Genomic DNA, 8177 nt, shown 5'->3' with positions numbered 1-8177 from the left:
GGTTGTCCCCTGCCGGTCCGCCGTTACAGGGCACCGAGCTAGCTGCTTGCATTGCACCAGAGATCAGTCTCGAGAGATTGATTCCCTTGGTAGACTTTTTGGCAGCATGGAAACTACTGCCAAATGTGTCTCAGTGGGTCCTGCACACTGTAGAGAAGGGCTACAGAATCCAGTATGGTTCTCCTCCGCCTCGTTTCAACGGGATTACACCCCACGCTGGTGGGCCCCGAGCAGGCTCTGGTCATGGAACAAGAAGTAGTTACTCTTTTGAGGAAGGAGGCCATTGAGGTGGTCCCTCCTCATGCAAGACAGTCCAGGTTCTACAGCCAGTACTTCATAGTTCTGAAGAAAGATAGAGGGTTGCGTTCCATTTTAGATCTGCGTCAGTTGAACCGCTCAGTCATGTGACTGAAGTTCAGGATGCTCACTCTCAATCAAGTCGTGTCTCAGATCAGGTCCGAGGACTGGTTTGTCATGATCAATTTAAAGGACGCATACTTCCATGTATCCATCCTTCCCACTCACAGGAAGTTCCTGAGGTCTGCTTTCGGGGGCAAAGTGTACCAATATCGTGTTCTTCCTTACGGCCTTGCACTCTCACCCCACACTTTCATGAAGTGTAGGGATGCAGCCCTGGCTCTGTTGCGACTCCAGGGCATCCGTATACTAAACTATATCGACGATTGGTTGATCTTAGCTCAATCAGAGCAGATGGTGGTTCGACATCAAGACGTTGTTCTCGCCCACATGGTTAAAACTAAACGCCAAGAAGAGTGTGCTTTCTCCATTACAGAGGACCACTTATCTAGGCGTGGTGTGGGATTCGACCACGATGCAGGCACGTATGTCCCCTGCTCGGATCGAGTCAATCCTTACCGCAGTCGCGAGAGTCATAGAAGGCCGGTCACTCACTCTCAAGCTGTTTCAGAGACTGCTGGGTCTGATGGCAGCTGCGTCCAACCACGCTGGCGATGTTAGCGGGCTATATGCTAATAGTGGACTCGGAAAGTCAAAAATAGAACTAGTGATAACAAGGCGCTCTGATTGTTTTTGTTGTAGAATACGATAGGGGATATATTCACACATTATAGAACAAGGATGGTGTATAAAATTGATTTTAAGATAAAAAATTAGACGACAAAGAATTAACTTGACGGAGCTCAAACTCAAAACACACGGCAGCAACAAACAGGAAGTGACGTGCCATGCCCCTCTTGGTGGCCAGTCAGTGGGCAGACACCCCCTAGTTACACGTTTCCTCCGCGGTGCGCTGAGGCTGAGGCCTCTTGTACGGCCTGTCGTTGTCCAGGCCCTCAGTCCTCCTCCCTTCGGGGGTCCAGACCAGCAGAAGCTAAACTGTATGTGTCCAGTGTGAGCTGCCCTGTGGAGAAGGGCGGACCAACTGCTCGTATGCTATGGTCCCCCTAAGAGAGGTCTTCCAGCTACTAAACAGACCCTCAGTCAGTGGATAATAGATGCCATTTCTATTGCCCATGAGTCCTCTGATTTCCCTTCGCCTCTTGGGTTCAAGGCTCACTCTACCAGAAGTGTGGCGGCCTCTAAGGCCTTCTTGGCAGGTGTCTCGATGCAGGACATCTGCAACGCTGCGGGATGGTCCATGCTCCTAACCTTTGTCAGGTTCTATGGCCTAGATATGCGAGCCACTCCTGGCTCCTCTGTTCTCGCGCCTTAGCTGTGCACGCTTCCACACTAGGCATGATTTGAAAGTCTGGCGGCGTGGGCATTCTCGTTCCTGAAGCGTCCTCCGACGTAGCTCGAGTTCCTGAAGAGGAACGTCTCAGGTTACATATGTAACCATGGTTCCTCGAGGGAACGAGACGCTGCGTCTCGGGGCCATACTTTCGGCATCTCTGCCAGCGTTTGCTTCACTCCTAGAAGCTGACGCTGGTTTCACCGCACATGCTTTTATAGCTTCCTGGTCACTACGTCACCCGCCCGTGACATCTCGCCCATCTATTGGATTGATTACACATGAGGTTCAGAGCCGGTCACGCTGAAAGGCGTTCCCGAAACGTACTCCGACGCAGCATCTCATTCTCTCGAGGAACCATGGTTACATACGTAACCTGAGACGTTTTTTTAGCTTTCCAGAGTAGTTTAACATTGCTACTCTTATCTCTCTATTTATTGTGTATTTGGCCTGTTTGTACAAGGCTTTGTCCCCACTCCTGTAGGCATCCTCTTTGGCTTGGTGAAGCTGTTTGAGTTTTGTTCTGAACCAAGGTTTGTCGTTGTTAAATTTTAAATAAGTCCTGGTGGGCACACACATTTCCTCACAGAAACTAATGTAGGATGTCACAGTGTCAGTAAGCTCATCCAGATCAGTAGCTGCAGCCTCAAAAACACTCCAATCAGGAAGTTCGAAGCAGGTCTGTAAATCCTGCTCTGCTTCAACAGTCCATGTCTTTACAGTTTTTACTACAGGCTTAGCAGATTTGAGTTTCTGCCTGTAGGCTGGTAGAAGATGAACCAAACAGAAATCAGAGAGTCCCAGCACTGCTCGAGGGACAGAGTGGTATGCATCCTTTAAAACAGTGTAGCAGTGGTTTAGTATATTACTGTATATTGATTTGTTTCATCTGGAAGAGCCCAAACAAGCTGAGCTGCACCACCTTCTGGATCAGTACCCTTCATTGTTTTGTCAGTTTACCTGATGAGTGAGCATGCAACTGTGGTGCCATGAGCAATTCTTACCAATACTGATGTTTGTGTGTATATATTCATTTCTGTTTGTTTGTTTGTACGTACAGTGTTTTCTTTGTAACTTTGTATATAGCTTTGGCCATTTTTCTCCTGGGACTTTTGCACCTCTCAAACACTGTAAATAAACCATCACTTTACACTATAACATCTCTGCGAGTATTGCCATCATTTTTTGAGGGATTTTTTTTTCTTTAGTGTGTGTGAACCCATTTTTGCCTGACACCGGGCCTGTGAAAACCGGTTGTCTCACCTCCAAATTATTGCAACATCCTTTTCCCAAGATAAGATACGAGTTTTCTCCTATGATGCCTGATGAGTTTGGAGAACACCTGACAAGTGATCAGAGACCATTCCTTCATACAGAATCTCTCCAGATCCTTCAGATTCCCAGCTCCACATGCTTCTTCTCTTCAGTTCACCCCACTCCTTTTCTATAGGGTTCAGGTCAGGGAACTGGGACGACCATGGTAGAAGCTTCTTTTTGTGTTCAGTGACACATTTTTTGTGTTGATTTTGATGTTTGTTTTGGATCATTGTCCTGATGGAATATCCAACCACGGCCCATTGTAAGATTTCTAACAGAGGCAGTCAGGTTTAGATTTTTTATCTGTTGGTATTTGATAGAATTCATAAAGCCATGTATCTGAATAAGATGTCCAGGACCTCTGGCAGAAAAATAGGCCCACAACATTAAAGATCCAGCAGTATATTTAACCCTGGGCATGGGGTACTTTTTATCCCAGTCTGCACCAAACCCATCTGTTGGGTTTGCTGCCAAAAATCTCCTTTTTTTGTTTCATCTGACCATAGAAGCCAGTCCCGTTTGAAGTTTCAGTCATGTCTGACAACAGAATATGTTGGAGTTTGTTTTTGGATGAGCAAGGAGGAGTTTTCTTGAAACCCTACTAAACAACATGTGGTGATGCAGGGACTGTTTGATATATTTTATAAGTTTTCTGACCCCAAGACTCAACTAATCTCTGCAATTCTCCAGCTGTGATCCTTGGAGAGTCTTTGGTCACTCAAACTCTCCTCCTCCATGCATTAGGATGATATAGACACACCCTTCCAGGCAGAGAGATATATATATAACCCTTCACCCTTTCAAAAAAGTATACTTTTGTACATAAGGTTATTTACCCCTAAAGGGTGCATATTAGCACCTTAACCCTTTAACTGACATCTCTACTGTATGGTTGAGCTTACTTTAATAGGGAATACATCTATCAAAAGGAAGAGATGAGAGAGCAATCTTTCCACAGCTGTACTGCCCCATCTATGTGTCTGCTGTTGCCATGAGGGGTTTGGGAATTTCCAGTTTTCAAGTGACAGCAGCAGTTTGTAAACTTCAGTCAGTCACACAGAAGGGAGAATAGTGCTGGTCAGTCATCAGATAATAGGGTCAAACAAGCAATCAAGGAAGTAGGGATGAAACCATAATGTTTTTGTGAATAGGGTAGAGGGCAAAGAACAGAAATATAGCAAAATATATGAAAAATGCAAAAATGTTTATATACCATAATTATCCATAATCATGCGTGACCGTATGGTTGATATGTCTGTACAGGATATCATATAACATATATATTGCCATATGTCTATATATATTATAGAGACGCTTACTTTCCTTTTTGGAAAGTTATGAAATGTATCCAAGATACTAATAAAGTTAAAGGAATGTTTATTATTGGAAAATAACTAATAGAAATAGCTCTCTGAATTTAAATCAAGTTTTACCATGGACTGACAGCTCAACTGTACGTTAGAGTTTTATATAAAACATTTAAAAAAAAGTGCTTGATGCTATTTATTAGATGTCTACTAATAGGAATTTTAAGTTAAATAATTTTTTCATTAGCTCCTTTTAGGGGTGAAAGATTTAAAGTTACCTAAATGGTGCATATTAGAAAGGTGAAAGGTTACTGCCCCAGTGACAGCTTTTGTACCTTTGATTGTAAGTAGCATTCAAAGGTTTGGAGTAAGTAAGTTTTTTAATAATATTATTCAGGAAGGATTAATTAAGTAAATACATTTTATGACAGAAAAGACAAAATTACAGTAACTTATTATTTTGTTACTATAAATGCAAAACTGTATCATGTTCTTAAATGGAGTCACAGCATGGAATCATTGCTGGAAGAGAATTCCATTCATGAGCTGAATTCAGCATTACCTGAAGACCTTCTTAGAGATGCATAAGTGAATGTGTACTGAGAATTAAATTTTTGCTCACCTCCCCAAAATAACAAATTAAAGTGGACCTGCATGACCTCCACAACAGCACTGGCTCCCTCCTAAACATTAAAGTGATTTGCCAACTCTCTGCCCTCTCCCCTCATAGACTGCTCAAACACAGTTACATCTTAAACCCCTACCACTGGGCTGCACATACAGCTGCTCTCTTAAGTAAATAGGGCAAAGGCATACGTGCGCACATACCCTCACACTGTGAACTCGCAGGACCCTAAGGAAGTTACTTTGGAGATTCAGGAACTTAAGATGCCTGTCACATTCTCTTTAAAGATGGCTATGGCAGGACCTTAATGTAGTTAAATTAATATTTAAAAACACTGGCTGAAATAGAAACAAAATTAATGTCTGGAATTAATCGTATGGACACTGGATCTTTTTTTAGAGGACTTCAAATATGTATAGGAATGTATAGGAATCTAGTGGCTAAACCACAGAATTTCAGATGTTTTTTTTTGTTGCTCCCACCAGATGGAACTGATCTGCCTTCAGAAATTAGATTTTAAAGGCATTGTCTCTATTTTAACATGAAATGCTAATTGAAAAGTACACTCTTAAAAATAAAGGTGCTTCAAAAGGTTCTTCAAGCGATGCCATAGAAGAACCATTTTTGGTTCCACAAAGAACCATTCAGTCAAAGGTTCTTTATAGAACCATCTCTTTCTTACCTTTTATAATCTGAAGAACCTTATTTCGCCACAAAGAACCTTTTGTGAAACAGAAAGGTTCTTCAGATGTTAAAGGTTCTTTATGGAACCATTTAGATAAAAATGTTCTTCTATGGCATCGGGAAGCACCTTTATTTTTAAGAGTGTAATAGAAAGATAATAGTTTTTTTTTTTTTTTTTCAATAGGAAAAATTATCATAATTATTATAAATAATATCATGCAATTGTTTAAAAATACAAAAGAAAAAAAAATATTATAGAACAAAAATATATTGCATTGATTTCACTGAGAAAAAAAAAAAGAGTTACATTTCAGGTGTCCGATCACTTTTGACCACGAATAACACAAGTGTGACTCCCAAATGAACAATACCAGAGGGTTAAAAAGCTCAGAATTGTTGATTAATGTATTCAAAGTACACACATATAGATATGAAAGTTTGTGCAGTGATTATGAATTAAAAAATTTTGCCTACTTGATGTAAAAAAAAATGCTTGAATTTTAATTTGTGACCAAGGCAAGTACTGGATTTAGATCTTGGATGAAAATGCCACATTTCTTTGAACCCACAGAAAGATTTACAGCTAGAGAGATCCTTCTGAAAGCTCAATCAACTGAAAAGATACAAATTTTAAATTAAAATGGGGACTTGATTTGAGGATCAACCCACTTAATGCTGTGTAAATCCAGACTTACTTCCCTTTTGACAACTAAGACTGTTTGGATACTTCACCAATGAAGAAACAGACAACTGCATGTCACCCCAAGAGACCTCACTCTTGACTAAAATCCTGTGCTCCTGTCCTTTAAGCATCTGGCCACATAGCGTGACTTGCTGTCTTCAGCAGGGAAGATGCCCCAGTGTAGTCCTTTGCATAGGCTGTCACTTCTTTTCTGTGTCTTGTGTTCCCAGGCCCACAGGGTAGCCGAGCACTTCTTAGACCTGTCTGTGGCTGTCACTAAACTTAGAGCCACCTGAGCATTATGGTCAGGAATATTTCATGAGTCCCCCTCTAACTTCACATCAATGATGCAGCATTGCGGCCATGACTTAATCTCAACACTTTGAGACTTCTCTGGTAAGTCTCTGGTAAGCAAAATATGATCGTGTTAGCTTTCTTAAAGGGGTAGTTCACATTGAAAAAAATAAAATAAAATAAAAATACTCTCACTGTAAAAAAATATATTTTTTTTATATATATACGCCAGATTATTGGCATACACTTTACAATCAACAACTATATCAGTCTCTCTACTTCAAAATTTAAAGTTTAATTCAATGTTGCAGTCTTTTTGTAATTAATTGTAAAATGTAGAATTTTTTTTTCTGTGAACCCTTATGTAATTTCAAACTTCATTATATATATATATATATAAATTGGAGATATTTTTTAAAAAACGTTCTTTTATGTTCCACAAAGGGTGAGTAAATGATGACAAAGTTAAACGCATTCACAATATATTACAAATGACATTGAGTGGACATAGAAAAAAAGAAATTATATATTAAGTAACAGTGCAATAAAATTGTGTTTCAGTGAATTTTAATTAATTTGGCAAAATTTAACCCTGTTTGACATTAATCTTTTAGATTTTAGATTAATCTTTTACAATTTCCACGACTCCAGATTTGCATCTCTGATTTTCACAAATAACTAATGATCCTAATGACCTCACTAATGATCTTTTAGAGTACAAAGCAACCACAATACCATACATGTTGATACATCAGCACTGTATGTGAACTAATATAAATTCACTTGTGGAGTTAAGTTTTGAAAAGCCATATTCTCTCTGCCATGTATCAAAGCAATCTGTATGACTTATTTTCTGTTTTATGCATAAATACACATTTTCTCCATTTACAGTGTGCACTTTCTGCTTTCTTGCAGCCCATCAACCTTAAACTCACCCTTCTGTGAAACTATCTGCAACTTCATGAAGATATCAAAGCTGCACATGACTCTTGAGTTCAGCAGGCATGATCTTAAAGTGTTCATGGCCGTGGAGAGTCACCAGTATGTTGAGATTCACAAAGTTCTATTCTATATACTGCTGTGCTGTTCAAGTTACTGTATATTCCTGCATGCTGAGTGAAACACATTGCCCTCCCATAAACCCCTACAAAAGTCAAATGGAATTTCTGCGAATAATGTATTAAGGAATATGAGTAAAGCCTGGAGAGAGGGTCATTGTCTCTTTTGCACAACTGAAATCCATTGCAACAGCCTGTGAAAATGCAACCCTGCGTCAAAAGAATAATAATGATGTAGTACAGAAAATATGATAGATTAAATTTGATTTCTGGTCCTGGTCCTGGCTGAGGGGTCTTCCATCAGGTTCAACCTTTGGGAAGGAGTGAATGATGGTGCGGCAAAGCAGAGCAGAAGCCTGGCCCTATGGGTGAACTTGAATTAGATAGGGCCATTGCCAGCTGATGCAGTATTAAAGGCAGCAGAGCTGAATCTGAAGCTGAATCAGCCACTTTGGGAAGTTTGCATCAAAACTTGACCCCCCCCCCCCCCCCTTTCCCA

The 8177-nt window shown here is 40.5% G+C and overlaps 1 long non-coding RNA gene across 1 annotated transcript in view; it reads right to left on the bottom strand.

The window, feature by feature from the left end:
• Positions 1-2128, bottom strand: part of LOC107553919 (uncharacterized) — a 5771-nt gene extending 3643 nt beyond the window's left edge. Inside the window, exons 1-2 of the long non-coding RNA XR_001605006.1 lie at positions 2095-2128; positions 799-800 (exon numbers count right to left, since the gene is read on the bottom strand). This is a non-coding gene — a long non-coding RNA (uncharacterized lncRNA). The remainder of the gene's footprint in view (positions 1-798; positions 801-2094) is intronic.
• Between the last annotated feature and the right edge of the window lie 6049 nt (positions 2129-8177).

The sequence above is a fragment of the Sinocyclocheilus grahami genome, unplaced genomic scaffold (genome assembly GCF_001515645.1).
Source record: "Sinocyclocheilus grahami isolate Dianchi unplaced genomic scaffold, SAMN03320097.WGS_v1.1 scaffold486.1, whole genome shotgun sequence".
Lineage (NCBI taxonomy): Eukaryota > Metazoa > Chordata > Actinopteri > Cypriniformes > Cyprinidae > Sinocyclocheilus > Sinocyclocheilus grahami.
This window is presented reverse-complemented; position numbering and strand designations above follow the sequence as displayed.